The sequence below is a fragment of the Neophocaena asiaeorientalis genome, unplaced genomic scaffold, assembly GCF_003031525.2.
Source record: "Neophocaena asiaeorientalis asiaeorientalis breed wild unplaced genomic scaffold, Neophocaena_asiaeorientalis_V1.1 scaffold7, whole genome shotgun sequence".
NCBI lineage: Eukaryota > Metazoa > Chordata > Mammalia > Artiodactyla > Phocoenidae > Neophocaena > Neophocaena asiaeorientalis.
Window position 1 is genome coordinate 1,155,458 of NW_020185337.1, and position 19,567 is coordinate 1,175,024.

Here is a 19,567-nt window from a genome sequence, read left to right on the forward strand (position 1 = left end):
AAAAAAAAAAAAAAAAAAAAAGAATGCTATGCTATATCGCTAATTATTAGAGAAATGCAAAACAACACACAATGAGGCATCACCTCACACCAGTCAGAATGGCCATCATCCACAAGTCTACAAATAAGAAATGCTGAAGAGGGTGTAGAGAACAAGGAACCCTCCAACACTATTGATGGGAATGTAAATTGGTGCACCCACTATGGAGAACAGTATGGAGGTTTCTCAAAAAACTAGAGTTGCGTATGATCCAGCAATCCCACTCTTGGGTATATATTGGAGAAAACTCTAATTCGAAAAGATATATGCATCCCAATGTTCACGGCAGCACTATTTACAATAGCCAAGACATGGAAGCAGCCTAAATGTCCATGAACAGATGAATGGACAAAGAAGATGTATTATACACACATATACACACACAATGGAATATTACTCAGACATAAAAAGGAATGAAAGAATGCCATTTGCAGCAACATGGATGGACCCAGAGATTATCATACTAAGTGAAGTCAGAGAAAGACAAATATCATATGATATTGCTTATATGTGGAATCTTTAAAAATGATTCAAATTAACTTATTTACAAAACAGAAACAGACTCAGAAACATGGAAAATAAACTTTAGGTTACCAAACGAGAAAGTGAGGGGGGAGGGATAAATTAGGAGTTTGAGATTAACATATACACACTACAATATATAAAATAGATAATCAACAAGGACCTACTGTATAGCACAGGGAACTATATTCAATATCTTGTAATAACCTATAATGGAAAAGAATCTGAAAAAGATATATATAGATAGATAGATATATATATAACTGACTCACTTTGCTGTACACCTGCAACTAACACAACATTGTAAATCAACTATACTTCAATTTTTTTAAAAGTGAAAGAGATACTACAAAAGTCATTCAAAGAAAAGCAACAAAGAGACTCATGAATATCGTTTCAGGTCATAGGTGAATTACAAAAACTTGGTAATGCGTTCCTTCCATACATTTATAACTAACCCTCAATAAGCACTATGCTTATATGTCTGTGTAAGTATAGTAAACACTTTCCAGTCCACCCACTACACTGAGATCCATAAAAATAAACAGGTTCATACACAAAGACACCCTTCCAAGATACAGGGTGATCCATAATATTTTAAGGTTCTGTCAAAAACACGTTTATATTAAATTAGTTTTAAATATAAGCACATAGAACCAAGAATGATTCACTCTCCCATCAAAGGGACCTACCATTCAACATCATAAATTTAAGATGCTCTATATATAAGACTGCAGAATTCTAAAGATTTAGAAGAAGAATGCATTATTTTTAACACTTACAATGTATTAAATACTGCAAAAAGCAGTGTAAGAGACCATTTCTAAGCACTGGGACAGTTAGAAGGTTACCTATAGCTTTACAAAGACGAGAAGCTCAAAACGATACTGAGTAACATTTTAACCTTTCTAGATCTTGGTTCCCTCATTTAAAAAAAAAAAAAACAACAAACAAAAACAAAACATATCCTGGAAATAGAAATTTGTTAAGGTTATAAGATACAAACTATTACAAATTAAGCTTATGGGGATTCTGGAAGCTTCCAGCTCTCCCCTCTCCCAGTTGTTACTGGCAAGTTACTCAACCTGTCTCAAACTTCTTTATCTGAAAAATGAGGTTAATGATGGAATGGGGTTGTTGTGAAAATTAAAGGAGATAATGTTTATAAAGCATCTGCATGAGCCTTATATAACAAGCACTCATGAAAATCTTTTTAACTGTAACTTAAAATCAAGATTAATATCAAAACACCTTGGCAAAATACATATAAAAGTCACCCTAACCAAGGCATGTAGTCTACAGCCCACTGTGATAAAATAAAGCTTATGTTGGGAAGACAGTCAAAGTGTATTTAATATGAATGACTCATGGAAAATATAAAATTCCTGTTCACCAATAACGTTTGGAATTTCTCCCCTGGATGATAATTATTTGGGCGGCAGATAGAAAAGCATTACAGACAGCTACAATCTGCCAGGAACTGATCTGCGTTATCCTTTCCTATGAAGTCTTGCTTCCACTTTCACGTCGGCTTTCCCCTACTCTTTTCATAAAAATCCATTTCTGGGCTAGGATCAAGAGCCTCCCTACCAGCAGGCACCTAGAGGAGAGGTCTCATGATTTCATTCACGTGTTCTTTTCACACCCAGACCAACCCAAGGCTGAGCTCAGAAACCTGCCAGCTTGGCACTCCCGAGGCTGGCCGTCACGTGCATGTCCATTCCAGCAGGAGTGAGAAATACCCAAAAACAGGACAAGGCAAATATCCCATTCCAGGTCCAAGCCAATTTCTTTGGAAGTACTGATAATTTCTGGACTCTTCAGACACATCTAGGCCTGACTCTAAGTCTCATCCTCTCAAATCCAAGTCTCAAATATAAAGAGTGTTTGGTTTACCAAGGGCTACCTTTGTATTAGGGTCCAAATGGACTATAGTATATTCCCAGTACTCCGTGTGGCTGGCCTCATCTCCCGTTTCTAGCCAGCACAAGGGAAAGCATTTTTGCTTCAGCCCAGACAACCCCTAGGCTTGCTGTTATTCCTTGTACAACCACCAAGCCAGCAGGCAGGATGCCTAGAGAGGGGCAGGAGGAAGCTGCAAAATAACAGGGAGTTTCCTCTCTCACTAGAAACACTCGGGGTCCCAAACTCTCCCCAGGTGTCTGATGTCTAGCTGTCCCAGGTCTAAGAGGTCTAGCTCTGACTCATTCAATGTGCCCTTCCATCTTTCCTCACAGCGTGAACCTCGGGGAAAGAAGCATCTCACAGCCTCTGGACCTTCCGGCATCCCTATCACCACTAAGTTGCTTGGTCACCCAACTCTTCGTCTCATTTTACTTCTATCGCCACAGAGTAATTCTAAGAATCGAAGACCGGCATTCAAATCCCAGCTCTGCCACTTTCAACTTGTCTCTTGAGCCTAATATATGCACCTACGCCTAACCAAGAAGATATATCTGCTCAACTACCTACTGAGTTTTGTAGAGATTGGGTGAACTAGAGTACACAAGATACTCGGAAAAGGTAAACTGCCGTTTATTTGAATTTTAAACACTGTCAGATGCAGGTCCCACACCGACATTAGGTCTGCCACTGAGAGACTTTCCAGGGAGTTGCAGAGATTCTCAGCAAAGGGGACACATCTTCCTTGGGTTGATGGTACACCCTCAGAGGTCCATGATGGAGCTGGTCTGGAAAGAGGGCAGGTGTAACTTCAGAATGGCTTCATCCCAGATCGAGATGAGCACTTCAGAGAGTGATACTCAAATCTTCCCTCCCCACTTCCCTTTCCTATTGTCTACAGTTTCAAACCTCCTCTGTTCCTTAAACATTTGTCTTCTGAAAAGATGCTCAACGTCACTAATTATTAGAGAAATGCAAGTCAAAACTGCAATAAGGTATCACCTCACACCAGTCAGAATGGCCATCATCAAAAAGCCTACAAACAATAAATGCTGGAGAGGGCGTGGAGAAAAGGGAATCCTATACTGTGAGTGGGAATGTAAATGGAAAACATTATGGAGGTTTCTTAAAAAACTAAAAATGGAGCTACCAAATGATCCAGCAATCCCATTCTTGGGCATATATCCAGAGAAAACGATAATCCAAAAGGATACATGCACCCCAGTGTTCACTGCACCACTGTTTACATAGCCAAGACATGGAAGCAACGTAAATGTCCATCAACAGATGAATGGATAAAGAAGATGTGATACAGGGACTTCCCTAGCAGTCCAGTGGTTAAGACTCTGAACTCCCAATGCAGGGGGCACGGGTTCAATCCCTGATCGGGGAACTAAGGATCCCACATGCCACACAGTGTGGCCAAAAAATTAAAAAAAAAAAAAAGAAGTGGTACATATATACAATAGAGTATTACGCAGCCATAAAAAAGAATGAAATAATGGCATTTGCAGCAACACGGATGGACCTAGAGATTATTATACTAAGTGAAGTAGGTCGCACAGGGAAAGGCAAATATCATATGATATTACTCATATGTGGAATGTGATTTTTTAAAAAAGATACAAATGAACTTATTTACAAAACAGAAACAGACTTACAGTTATCGAAAACAAACTCATAGCTACCGAAGGGGAAAGGGGGTTGGGGAGGGGGATAAATCACGAGCTTGGGATGAACACACACACTACTTTATCTAAGACAGATAACCAACAAGGACCTACTGTATAGCACCGAGAGCCCTACTCAATATTCTGTAATAACCTATATGAGAAAAGAATCTAAGAAAAGATTGAATAGGGCTTCCCTGGTGGCGCAGTGGTTGACAGTCCACCTGCCGATGCAGGGGACACGGGTTTGTGCCCCGGTCCGGGAAGATCCCACATGCCACAGAGCAGCTGGGCCCGTGAGCCATGGCCGCTGAGCCTGCGCGTCCGGAGCCTGTGCTCCGCAACGGGAGAGGCCACAACAGTGAGAGGCCCGCATACAGCAAAACAAACAAACAAACAAAAAGAATGAATATATGTATAACTGAATCGCTTTGCTGTACACCTGAAACTAACACAACACTGTAAATCAACGATACTCCAATAAAATTAAAACATTTAAAAAAATGTGTCTTCTATTTTTTCATTAATCTCCAACGTCTTCAGAAGATCAGCCTAGAGAATCTCCATGTCCTCATGGTCACTGTGGTTCAGAGCACCAGCTTTAAAAAAAAGTCGGTCTTGGATGTGAGCTGTAGTCTGCCATTTCCTAGCCCTGAGACTCACACAAGTCAAATGATGACCCTTCACTTCAGCTGAGCGTGTAAAATGGAGAAATACCACTGTCTTACAGGGTTCTTGTAAAAATGACACGTAAGTACAACCTCGTTATTCTCTAGTTTCATGACTTCTTGACTTCTATTTGTTGTTTCTTGGTCCTCCTCATACCTGAATTATCTAGAGCGTTGACACTGTTGATCCTGCTTCAAATCTCCCCTTGTGGATTCCCTTACACCACACTCTCTTGATTCTCCTCCTACCCCTTTGACCGTTGTATGTCTCCTTCACTCTTCTTCTTCCTCTCATTCTCTAAATGCAAAGATCCCCAAAGATTCTGCCCTTTGCCCCACTATCTTCTTACCTCACCATCCACCTGAAGGATTTTCCAGCTATCCAAACTTTGCCTCACTAAAAATGATGCCCATACCTCTCTGGCAGCCTTCATTGCGTTTCTGACAGAAATGTCACAGGTACCTGGAATCTGGGATATCCAAAACCAGTCCGTATTCCCCCGAACCTACTGTTCCTCTTGCATTCTCTGTCTTGGCTAAAGATGTCTTCAGCTACCAGGGTTGGAAACCTCAGAGTCAGTTTTTCCTTTTCCCTTTCGTTTACCTCCTACACCCAACAGGCCACCAGATTCTATTTTTCTGCCAAGGGTCTCTTCCTCTGCATCCTTTCTTTCCATTGCCAATGGCAAGTTTAAACCTCCGTGATTTCTCACCTGGATTATTTCTAAAACCCAACCAGTCATCTTTCCTTCTATGCCCCTCCCCTCATCAACTCTCCTTCCTGTCAAAGTTCTGAACACATCCCTGCTCAGATCTGTCATTGTCTCACCAGTGCCTACAGAACTGAGGCAAATACGCAGCCCAGCACCTGGGATCTGCCACACTCCGGCCTCAATTGCTCACAGAGCATCTTCTCACGTCATCTCCACCCACTCACTTCCGCCAGCAACACCCCAGGGTGGGTGAACACCATCTGCGCCAGCATGTCCCTCTGAAGCAAAGAACAGGTTTGCTTGCAGCCTTGGAAAATATAGTGTCCATCTAGAGCAAACGGCAGACATGCTTGCCAGTCATTTCGAAAGAGTCGAGTTTCCTAAGTACAGTGTTATTCTTCTCCTAAAACGCAACCCAATGTGTGCAGATACATCTGAGCCTCTTTGCAGTGCGCTTGGGAACTGGGGCTCAGGGCACCGACACGGAACGTAAAACACTGGCTACTGAGAGTAATGAACTGTCCTTCACCTCCGATCCAGGAGTCTTGTGTCTTCTACCAGCATCCATGAAACTGTACAGGCTAACTTGTTCACATGAAAGTAAAGTAAAATCTCAGCACCTTCACTGTCTTGAAACTAAAGGTTAGATTTAAGAACAGGAACCATACCTTGACCATTTCTCCCCTGTATCTTTCCTTCAAGAAACAGCCAGAAAGTTCTGAGTAAAGTCCACCTAACATGTACACACCCAGAAGTTAAATTAAGTAGTAAAGTAAGCTGGAATAAATGGGCAGCTAGGGAAGAGTACATTTTATTTTCAAACTCATCATTCGTGTAGCTCAAGTTGAAGTAGCTACAAATTTTTACTTACTTCTAAATTAGAAAAGAGACTCAGACTCAAGGCAAAAGTTGCCCGTTGCTATTTGCAAGACTCCTTTTTATCCCTCCTCTACAGAGATCAGAATATTAGAAAAGGTCTACTGGTGTCTCGCTACTGCCACCTGCCTCTCCTCCACCTCAGAGCAGCTGTGGCATTAGGGACAAATCGATGTTAGGCAAAGGCAACCCTGGACAATCTCTCTCTCTCTTTTTTTTCTTTTCTTTTTTCTTTTCTATTCCTCTTTTTTTCTGAAAGCTTGAGATAATCTAAAGCCATCATCTTCCTCCTGAGTCTCTTTTCTTCCTTGCACTCTGGCCATTTAACTGCTCAAGTATCCGTAGGGCAGAGAGACAGGAGGTTGAAAGGCAAGCCAGTTAATTTCACTGCTTGTTACAAGAGCCACTTAAAACTACGTGACTAAAGTGAACTGAGGTGATTTCTTTGCCTATATAAATTACTATTTAAAAAACAAAGTCCCTTAGTGTTCTCAGAGCCTTGCATCAATAATGGGACCACTGAATTGTGACTGGCCTCAATTCATAGATTTATTTCTAAAGAAGCAACTCACATTTACTGAACACTCAATATACGCCAATGTCCCAAGCCTCCCTGTTTAATTCTCACAACGACCCTACGAAAAAGTTGCTACCATTATCCCGAATTACACATGATCAAATCAAGACAGAGAAGTTAACCAGCTCACTTGCATGGCTCCAGAGCGAAGAAGTGGAGAAAGAGATTCTGAACAAGGCTGACTTCTGAGTCCCTGTTCTCCAGCTGATGCTAAGAGTGCCGAGAGAGCCTTACAATAAAATGCCCACGGACCTCATCCAAATGGGAGCCAAACACACAAAGCCTCGCACACCTACTCAGGAGCAAGAAGATTTAACCATCTGTCCGTATTAATTTCACTCAACGATTCATTTGGAAGCTAATAGCTTTAGACGCTTCTTTGCTCTTAAAACAAATAAGATTACTAATTGAGAAAATTAAAAATCAGTCCCGAATCGCCTGGAGTTAGTATTTCAGCTCTGCATTTGCATTTCTGCAGACACCACAAGACTCTTCACCTCCCTACCGTGGAAGCCTGTCCTCTGTATCCACCCACACACATCTCACACCCATTCTGATTCAAAAAGAGACAGCGAGCGAGAAGGTCTAGTTTACTTGCTGTAAATTTTCTGGGGACAGCTGTTCTTTATTTTCTTCATTTTGCACATAATTGGCCCTTGGCAGTTGAAGATTAATGTGCAAACGTAAAATATGTTGAAGTCCACTTTGGGCATTTTCCCTCCCACAAAGATTAATACTGAAACTATACATTATCATCTTCTACCGTCTTGAGGCCCCATACAATTCCAGAAGTGCTCTGGAATCAGAAAAATCCTCAAGTCAACTTGAGAACGATTTTCCAAAGACCTAAAACTTTGCTTTCCAAAGAAAGAGAAATTCACTTTTACATGCGACAATTCAGACTGTCACATCTTAGATGTGGCTTCCTACTTCTATCCCATGAATTCACAGCTTGTTACAAAGCTGAATTTGATAACTGACAGCTTGCCTAGACCGACATTTTAATGCCATGCTCTAGAAATTAAAGTGAATATTCAAATTATCCACATATGGAAGAATTTTTTAAGAGAAATTCATAAACAGAAGTGGCACACAAATATAGTTTTAAATCATGACGACTATTTAAAGAACTTTTTAAGCAAAAGAGCCTTACTTTGTTTTTGCACATTTTACAACACATGCACCTGAAAAACGCTGTGTCACCCAGTTCCAAACAAAAGACCAGGTATTGGGCATGGGAGGCAGTTCCTTAAGTTGTTTACTTAAGGAAATTATTCTCCAAGCTCTGAAACCTTGAGATTTTTTTCATATGTAACATGATGCATCTTTCTATCTATGTCTAAAATATTACCCATAATTCAGAAAGATGCTGACAAATTCATGGAGTGAAAACCAATCCTGCAAGTTACTTGAAAGTACTAATTCCAATCACATATAGAAGAATAAATTCTTTCACTAATCTTCCAATAATATTACAAACTGTTGGAACACATAATATTGCCAATGTGGCATTTTCAGCAGATCTCTGAATACTCGAGCAAAAAGCAATTGCTTATTGAGTGCTTACTATGGGTGCAAGACATTGTACTTAGAAATGAGAAGAGGCAAAGGATAAATAAGACATTTTCTCTACTCCAAGGGAAAAGCAAAGTTCCAGAAACAAAATAAATATGTGAGACACAGTTAACGATACCAGGCAACAGAAGTGCCAAATGAAGAACGTGTACATCTCGGGATTAAAACAACCCAGGGGAAGGATGGAAAGAGGAAATAAAGAGATACATTTATGAGTAGTAAAATCTACTATCACCAAAATTAGCTCTTTTGACCTTCACAAACGTGGGTGGGAGTAGATAGTGAGAATGAACTTCCTAGTTCCAGTCTTTTAGAAACTAAGGGTCTGAAAGGTTAACAAAGTTTTACCAAACTACAACTTTCCAAAATGCCTCCCTTATTGCACCACTTTGGAACGTAAACCTACAAATCCTTGTCACTCACAGAAAGGTAAACCTCCCACAGAGGAACCTGAGTGCCCCCTCTCTCCCACACGCCTCTCCAAGCCCCTCTTCCAGTCTCACCCAATGACTCTCAGGTCCCAGATGCAGCACATCCTCTCAAACACCTCCACTTCAACACCCACTCTTTTCCCTGCCAAGACTCCTTGCTCCTGACACCCTGCAAATGTGCACCTAGAACAGTTCCCCCTCGTACTTTAGAAGGCAGCCTGACTGCTGGGTCCTCAAGGAAGCCTGGAGTCAGTGGTATTTCAGAGGCCCAGGAGGGGCAAAGGAAAAGACTGGACCCATCATCATCTTCCAGGGGTGCAGGCGCCTGGAAAAGCAGACACCATCGTGACAGCGCCATGGATCAGAGTGGCTGCACAAACAATGGCCGAGAGGGTGTAAAAACCACTTGAGAATACTGGCGTCTTTTCCCACAGAGGGAGAAACTACCACAGGGCATCAGAAACTAGGCATCGTGCAGAGGTGGTGGGTAGGAGGGGCTGGAAGCAAAGCAGTGAGATGAGCGAACACTTCTGAATTTGCCTTGGGTTAACCTACAAGCATCTAGCTTTGAACCATCCTTGACTTCTGATGCACTGAAACTTGGCCACTTTGAGACATTTTGTGATTTCTTCTCTTAACCTCACTTTTTAGGGTGGAGGTCGTACCCTACATCAACTGTGCTCTCTCTTGTAATCCCAAAAGTTACATGGATCCAGGACCTGGAGCCCTCATAAACTCTACTTTCTCAGGAAAGCTTCTTCTATCCCCTAAAAAGTACAAGATGAGAAAACTCCTGTCTCCACCTGTCTGTTCTTACTGGACCTCTCACTGTCCACTGCAGAAGCCCGGCCACCAATGATTTTGATTCAACAAAGATGACTGAGCCCAGAAATCTGCATTTTCAAGAAGCACCCTGGTGATCCTAATATATTTCATCAGGTCTGCCAGGGACCCATGAGTTTCCCTGATAGCCTTTGTTTCCCAAACTAAAACTTGAAGGTGAAATTCCTTGCAGAAGTGTGATTCTCTGTGTACAGCCAACTGCTCCAGACGACTACATCTTCCTCTGCTCAATCACTTGGATGTATCCATGCTGCCCGACCCCAGTGCCAAATCGATCATCCTCAATCAGTTACCGCCCCTATGGAATACTCCAACCTAGGCAGAAATCTGAGTCATTCCACCTATGGCTACTAATACTGGTTTTTATATTTATCTTTCTAATAAGCCTGCTACTCTGCTATCCACTACCCTCTAGTACTTACCCCAGATCCTTGCCAATTAAATGCAAATACCTGAGTACTTCTTTACCTCTGTTTCTTCATGCTTCCTTTCCATCTGGCTTGCTTCTGTTTCCACATCTTTGCTGACGTCCTTCTAAATGCTAAAATATACTTTTCTACTCCTGTAAAGCCAAAGAAGACTGTTCCTAAACACAGTCCTCAATTAAGATCACGTACTCAGGGCTTCCCTGGTGGCGCAGCGGTTGAGAGTCCGCCTGCCGATGCAGGGGACATGGGTTCATGCCCCGGTCCGGGAAGATCCCACATGCCACGGAGCGGCTGGGCCCGTGAGCCATGGCCGCTGAGCCTGCACGTCCGGAGCCTGTGCTCCGCAACGGGAGAGGCCACAACAGTGAGAGGCCCACGTACCGCAAAAAAAAAAAAAAAAAAAAAGATCAAGTACTCAGCAATCCATCAAAATGCATTCAAATTCCCTTGAGCCATGCAAAATTGTAACACTTTTATTTTAGTACCTGTTATACTTAAATTACAAATATCTATATTTTGCCTACCATTCATGGATCAAGCATTATATGTAACCAGCCTTTAATATGTATCTCAACGGCATAGAGCAAGGCCATTTATCAATACACCACATGAATGCTCAATAAATACTGGCTGACTGGCTTCAGATGAAAGCTAGGGTTTAACTGTGATAAGTCACCTGTTACTGAGGGAAGGAAAAGAACACTGTGCTATTTTCTTGGGAAGTTTTCTTTTCTGTTTGCCTGGGTTTAGGTTGGGTTATTTTTAAAAAGAAGTTGAAAGTTCCCCGTGTAACAGGACACTACAAAGATAACAACTGTGTATTCCATTGCTCCAACCCACAAGAACATTAGGACAGTGGTGCCTAAACTTTACTATGTATTAGCATCCCCTCAGGAGCATTGAAAATGCCAACTTCCTATTTCACACCTGACAGCAATGAAATCAGACTGACTGGGTGTGAGAGCCAGGCAGCAGTGTGGTTTGAAGATCCCAGGTGATCCCACTGCACAGCTATGTTTGAGAACAGCTGCTTTAGGAAGTCCTTCAGCTTGGAAAACATAAGCAATACTTTCCCAGTGGTAGTCAGACTGCCTGGATCCATTAAGAGCTGGTTCACATCATTGACAAATACTCGGTATATGGATGAAAGATCAGTTGAGCTGACTCCCAAACGTGCCTTATCTTCATGAACAAACAACTCTATGGAAAAGAAGAGTATGATCTGTTAACTGACGCTGATACTGTAGTGAAATGGGGTTTGCTTTGATGCCAAAAGTACAGTAAATGCTAACAGTCCCATTTGGCCAATACAGATTATATTACATATGTGTCATTTATTATATATGCTATCTATATTAGTATGTGAGTACTCAAAGTGTTACCTTTTCTTAGGGTACTGAAGACTATAGTAAATTTCAGACATTTGTCTGATGCTTTGCAAATATTTAACTGATGTCACAAAGTAGATAAAAACGCCAAATGCTATCTTTAAAAGAACATGGTAGGGCTTCCCTGGTGGCGCAGTGGTTAAGAATCCGCCTGCCAATGCAGGGGACACGGGTTCAAGCCCTGGTCCGGGAAGATCCCACATGCCGCGGAGCAACTAAGCCCATGCACCACAACTACTGAGCCTGCGCTCTAGAGCCCGTGAGCCACAAGTACTGAAGCCCGCACGCCTAGAGCCCGTGTGCTCCACAACGAGAAGCCACCGCAGTGAGAAGCCCGCACACCACAACAAAGAGTGGCCCCCGCTCGCAGCAACTAGAGAAAGCCCACGCGCAGCAACAAAGACCCAACTCAGCCAGAAATAAATTATTTTATTTATTTATAAAAAAATAAAAATAAAGAACATGGTAGGTAAAAGGTACACTAACTGCTTTAACCAAAACATACGAAATGGTAGTTTTCAGACAATGATAGTCATGTTTAAAACACTGAAAAAAGTGATTAGAAATAATTCTTCAATCAGATATCATTAAATGCCTTTGGACACAAGGCAGGTAGACCCACAAAGTACACACAGTGGTCATTAATGTTATCTACCAAATATTCCTGGCTGTGTACTTTCCAGGCTCCTGGTAGGGTTGTGCTATGCAGACTCACTGGGGTTGAGTGGGGCCATGTGGCCATTTCTGACCATTGAACTGTGAGCAAATGACTCACTTCAAGTCCAGAGTACTCACCTGTTGGTCCAAAGCCCTCCAGGCAAGGCAACCAGGAACTTGGAAGCCCAGATATCAGTGATGGGCAAAGCCCTCCTACCAATGTCTTGAGTGAGAAATAAGTCTTGTTGTCTTAAGCCACAGAGAATTTCAGGTTTCCTGTTACAAGAACATGAACTAGCTTTATCCTGACTGATGAAAAGAAGTGATGCAGGGGCACCTTCAAGATGGCGGAGGAGGAACACAAAGAGAACACCTTCTGCCCCACAAATACACCAGAAATACATCTACATGTGGACCAACTCCTACAGAACACCTACTGAACGCTGGCAGAAGACCTCAGACCTCCCAAAAGGCAAGAAACCCACGTACTTGGGTAGGGCAAAAGAAAAAAGAAAAAACAGAGACAAAAGAATAGGGACGGGACCTGCACTTCTGGGAGGGAGCTGTGAAGGAGGAAAAGTTTCCACACCTTAGGAAGCCCCATTCACTTGCGGAGATGGGCGGCATGCAGTGGGGGAAGCTTTGGAGCAAGCACAGCACAGGGGTGTGGAGGGCAAAGCGGAGAGATACCCGCACAGAGGATCAGTGCCAACCAGCACTCACCAGCCCGAGAGACTTGTCTGCTCACCCGCCGGGGCGGGTGGGGGCTGGGAGCTGAGGCTCAGACTTCAGAGGTCAGATCCCAGGGAGAGGACTGGGATTGGCTGCATGAACACAGCCTGAAGGGGGCTAGTACACCACAGCTAGCCGGGAGGGAGTACGGGAAAAAGGCTGGACCTACTTAAGAGGCAAGAGACCACTGTTTCAGGGTGCGCGAGGAGAGGGGATTCCTTCCCTGCTTGCCCACAGAAGGCAGAGCACCACCTAAACAAGCTTCAGAGATAGGCGCGAGCCGCAGCTATCAGCTCAGACACCAGAGACGAGCATGAAACACTAATGCTGCTGCTGCAGCCACCAAAACTCCTGTGTGCAAGTGCAGGTCTCTAACCACATCTCCCAGCACCCGGAGCCTGTGAAGCCCACCACTGCCAGGGTCCCAGGATCCAGGGACAACTTCCCCAGGAGAACACACGGTACACCTCAGGCTACTGCAAAATCACACCCGCCTATGCCACCACAAGCTCGCCAGCATTCCAACTATAGCTACCATACCCCTCCCTCCCCCTGTCCTGAGTGAGCAAGAACCCCCTAATCAGCCATTGCTTTAACCCCATCCTGTCTGGGCAGGGACAGATGCCTGAGGGCGACCTACATGCAGAGGCGGGGCCAAATCCAAAGCTGAACCCCGGGAGCTGCGTGAACAAAGAACAGAAAGGGAAATGTCTCCCAGCAGCCTCAGGAGCAGCGGATTAAATCTCCACAATCACACTGATGTACCCTGCAGCTGTGGAATACCTGAATAGACAATGAAACATACCAAAATTGAGGCGGTGGACTGTGTAGACAACTGTCTGCAACTGACTTGTTTCTGATTTTTATGTTTCTCTTAGTATAGTTTTTAGCATGTGTTATCATTGGTGGATTTGTTTACTGGTTTGGTTGCTCTCTCATTTTTTATTATTATTATTATTACTTTCTTATCTTTTTTATTTTAATAATTTTACTTTTTAAAAATATTTATTTATTTATTTTTCTTTTCTTTTTTTTTTTTTTTCTCCCTTTTCTTCTGAGCTGTGTGGCTGACAGGGTCTTGGTGCTCCGGCCTGGTGTCAGGCCTGAGCCTCTGAGGTGAGAGAGCAGAATTCAGGACACTGGACCACCAGAGACCTTCTGGCCACACATAATATCAACTGGAGAAGGCTCTCCCAGAGATCTCCGTCTCAACGCTAAGACCCAGCTCCACCCAACGGACAGCATACTCCAGTGCTGGACGCCCCATGCAAAACAACTAGCAAGACAGGATCACGACCCTACCTATTAGCAGAGAGGCTGCCTAAAAGCATAATAAATTCACAGACACCCTAAAACACACCACCAAACACAACCCTGCCCACCAGAAAGACAATATCGAGCCCCACCCACCAGAACACAGGCACCAGTCCCCTCTACCAGGAAGCCTACACAACCCACTGAACCAGTCTTATCCACTGGGGGCAGACATCAAAAACAACGGGAAATACAAACCTGCAGCCTGCAAAAAGGAGACCCCAAACATACTTAGTTAAGGAAAATGAGAAGACAGAAAAACACACAGCAGATGAAGGAGCAAGGTAAAAACCCACCAGACCAAACAGATGAAGAGGAAATAGGGAGTCTACCTGAAAAAGAATCCAGAGTAATGACAGTAAAGATATCCAAAATCTTAGAAATAGAATAGAGAAAATACAAGAAATGTTTAACAAGGACCTAGAAGAAATAAAGAGCAAACAATGATGAACAACACTATAAATGAAATTAAAAATTCTCTAGAAGGAATCAATAGCAGAATAACTGAGGCAGAAGAACAGTTAAGTGACCTGGAAGATAAAAGAGTGGTAAAAACCACTGCAGAGCAGAATAAACAAAAAAGAATGAAAAGAATTGACGACAGTCTCAGAGACCTCTGGGACAACATTAAATGCACCAACATTCAAATGATAGGGGTCCCAGAAGAAGAAGAGAAAAAGAAAGGGTCTGAGAAAATATTTGAAGAAATTATAGTCAAAAACTTCCCTAACATGGGAAAGGAAATAGTCAATCAAGGGCAAGAAACACAGAGAGTCCCACACAGGATAAATCCAAGGAGAAACACACCAAGACACATATTAATCAAGCTATCAAAAATTAAATACAAAGAAAAAATATTAAAAGCAGCAAGGGAAAAGCAACAAATAACATATAAGGAAATCCCCATAAGGTAAACAGCTGATCTTTCAGCAGAATCTCTGCAAGCCAAAAGGGAGTGGCAGGACATATTTAAAGTGATGAAAGGGAAAAACCAACAACCAAGATTACTCTACACAGCAAGCATATCATTCAGACTTGACGGAAAAATTAAAACCTTTACAGACAACCAAAAGTTAAGAAAATTCAGCAACACCAAACCAGCTTTACAACAAATGCTAAAGGAACTTCTCTAGGAAGGGAACACAAGAGAAGGAAAGCACATACAAAACAAACCAAAAACAATTAAGAAAATGGTAATAGGAACATACATATCAATAATTACCTTAAATGTAAATGGATTAAATGAGCCAACCAAAAGACACAGACTGGCTGAATGGATACAAAAACAAGACTCATATATATGCTGTCTACAAGAGACCCACTTCAGACATAGGGATACATACAGACTGAAAGTGAGGGGATGGAAAAAGATATTCAATGAAAATGCATATCAAAAGAAAGCTGAAGTAGCAATTCGAATATCAGACAAAAGAGACTTTAAAATAAAGACTATTACAAGAAACAAAGAAGGACACTACATAATGATCAAAGGCTCAATCTAAGAAGATATAACAATTGTAAAACTTTATGAACCCAACACAGGAGCACCTCAATACATAAGGCAAATACTAACAGCCATAAAAGGAGAAACTGACAGTAACACAAGAATAGTAGGGGACTTTAACACCCCACTTTCACCAATGGACAGATCATCCAAAATGAAAATAAATAAGGAAACACAGCTTTAAATGACACATTAAACAAGATGGACTTAATTGATATTTATAGGACATTCCATCCAAAAACAACAGAATACACCTTCTTCTCAAATGCTCATGGAACATTCTCCAGGACAGACCATATCTTGGGTCACAAATCAGCCTTGGTAAATTTAAGAAAATTGAAATCATATCAAGTATCTTTTCTGGCCACAACACTATGAGACTAGATATTACAGGAAAAAATCTGCAAAAAATACAAATACCTAGAGGCTAAACAATACACTACTAAATAACCAAGAGAACACTGAAGAAATCAAAGAGGAAATCAAAAAATACCTAGAAACAAATGACAATGAAAACACGATGATCCAAAACCAATGGGATGCAGCAAAAGCAGTTCAAAGATGGAAGTTTATAGCAATACCATCCTACCTCAAGAAACAAGAAAAACCTCAAATAACCTAATCTTACACCTAAAGCAATTAGAGAAAGAAGAAAAAAAAAACCCAAAGTTAGCAGAAGGAAAGAAATCATAAAGACCAGATCAGAAATAAATGAAAAACAAATGAAGGAAACAATAGCAAATATCAATATAACTAAAAGCTGGTTCTTTGAGAAGATAAACAAAACTGATAAACCATTAGCTAGACTCATCAAGAAAAACAGGGAGAAGACTCAAACCAACAGAATTAGAAATGAAAAAGGAGAATTAACAACAGACACTGCAGAAATACAAAGGATCATGAGAGATTACTACAAGCAACTCTATGCCAATAAAATGGACAACCTGGAAGAAATGGACAAATTCTTACACAAATACAACCTTCCGAGACTGAACCAGGAAGAAATAGAAAATAGAAACAGACCAATCACTAGCACTGAAATTGAAACTGTGATTAAAAATCATCCTACAAACAAAAGCCCAGGACCAGATGGCTTCACAGGTGAATTCTTTCAAACATTTATAGAAGAGCTAACACCTATCCTTCTCAAACTCTTCCAAAATATAGCAGAGAAAGGAACACTCCCAAACTCATTCTACAAAGCCACTATCACCCTGATACCAACACCAGGCAAAGATGTCACAAAGAAAGAAAACTACAGGCCAATATTACTTATGAACACAGATGCAAAAATCCTCAACAAAATAATAGCAAACAGAATCCAACAGCACATTAAAAGGATCATACACCAGGATCAAGTGGGGTTTATCTCAGGAATGCAAGGATTTTTAAATATATAAAAATCAATCAATGTGATACACCATATTAACAAATTGAAGGATAAAAACCATGATAATCTCAATAGATGCAGAAAAAGCTTTTGACAAAACTCAACACCCATTTATGATTAAAAAAACTCTCCAGGAAGTAGGCATAGAGGGAACCTACCTCAACATAATAAAGGCCATCTATGACAAACACACAGCCAATATCCTTCTCAACGGTGAAAAACTGAAACCATTTCCTCTAAGATCAGGAACAAGATAAGGTTGCTCACTCTTACCATTATTCAACATAGTTTTAGAAATTTTAGCCACATCACTCAGAGAAGAAAAGGAAATAAAAGGAATTCAAATCGGGAAAGAAGTAAAACTGTCACTGTTTGCAGATGACATGATACTATACATAGAGAATCCTAAAGATGCTACCAGAAAACTACTAGAGCTCATTAGTGAATCTGGTAAAGTAGCAGGATACAAAATTAATGCACAGAAATCTCTTGCATTCCTATACACTAATGATGAAAAAGATGAAAGAGAAATTAATGAAACACTCCCGTTTACCATTGCAACAGAAAGAATAAAATACCTAGGAATACACCTACCTAAGGAGACAAAAGACTTGTATGCAGAAAATTGTAAGACACTGAAGAAAGAAATTAAAGACGATACAAACAGATGGAGAGATATACCATGTTTTTGGATTGGAAGAATCAACACTGAGGAAATGACTATACTACCCAAAGCAATCTACAGATTCAATGCAATCCCTATCAAACTACCAATGGCATTTTTCAAAGAACTAGAACAAAAAAGTTCACGATTTCTATTGAAACACAAGAGACCCCGAATAGCCAAAGCAATCTTGAGAAAGAAAAACGGAGCTGAAGGAATCAGGCTCCCTGACTTCGGACTATACTACAAAGTTACAATAAACAAGACAGTACGGTACTGGCACAAAAACAGAAATATGGATCAATGGAACAGGATAGGAAGCCCAGAGATAAACCCATGCTCATATGGTAACATTATCTTTGATAAAAGAAGCAAGAATATACAGTAGAGAGAAGACAGCCTCTTCAATAAGTGGTGCTCGGAAATCTGGACAGCTACATGTAAAAGAATGTAATTAGAACTTCCTAACACCATATACAAAAATAAGCTCAAAATGGATTAAAGACCTAAATGTAAGGCTAGACACACTATAAAACTCCTAGAGGAAAACATAGGAAGAATGCTCTATGACATAAATCACAGCAAGATTTTTTCTGACCCACCCCACCGAGAAATGCAAATAAAAACAAAAATAAACAAATAGGACCTAATGAAACTTAAACGTTTTTGCACAGCAAAGGGAACCATAAACAAGACAAAAAGAACCCTTAGAATGGGAGAGATTATTTGCAAACGAAGCAACTGACAAAGGATTAATCTCCAAATTATACAAGCAGCTCAATATCAAAAAACCAAACAACCCAATTCAAAAATAGGCTGAAGACCTAAACAGACATTTCTCTAAAGAAGATATACAGATTGCCAACAAACACATGAAAGGATCCTCGACATCGCTAATCATTAGAGAAAGCAAATCAAACTACAGTGAGGTGTCACCTCACACTGGTCAGAATGGCCACCATCAAAAAATCTACAAACAATAAATGCTGGAGAGGGTGTGGAGAAAAGGCAACCCTCCTGCACTGTTGGTGAGAATGTAAATTGATAAAGCCACTATGGAGAACAGTATGGAAGTTCCTTAAAAAACCAAAAATAGAACTACCATACGACCCAGCAATCCCACTACTGGGCATATACCCTGAGAAAACCATAATTCAAAAAGAGTCATGTACCAAAATGTTCACTGCAGCACTATTTACAATAGCCAGGACATGGAAGCAACCTAAGTGTCCATCGACAGATGAATGGATAAAGAAGATGTGGCACATATATACGATGGAATATTACTCTCAGCCATAAAAAGAAATGAAATTGAGTTATTTGTAGGTGAGGTGGATGGACCTAGAGTCTGTCATACAGAGTGAAGTAAGTCAGAAAGAGAAAAACAAATACCGTATGCTAACACATGTATATGGAATCTAAAAAATAAATAAATAAATAAAGTAAAGGATGGTTGTGAAGGGCCTAGGGGCTGTACAGGAATTGGGATGCAGACGTAGAAAATGGACCTGGGGACATGGGGAGGAGGAAGGGTGGGCTGGGACAAAGTGAGAGAGTGTCATGGACTGATATATACTACCAGATGTAAAACTGATAGCTAGTGGGAGGCAGCCGTATAGCACAGGGAGATCAGCTAGGTGCTTTGTGACCACCTGGAGGGGTGGGATAGGGAGG

General features: G+C 41.3%; 1 protein-coding gene across 5 annotated transcripts in view; it reads right to left on the minus strand.

The window, feature by feature from the left end:
* Window positions 1-19,567, minus strand: part of ARHGAP10 (Rho GTPase activating protein 10) — a 321,959-nt gene that overhangs the window by 132,489 nt on the left and 169,903 nt on the right. The window lies entirely within an intron of this gene.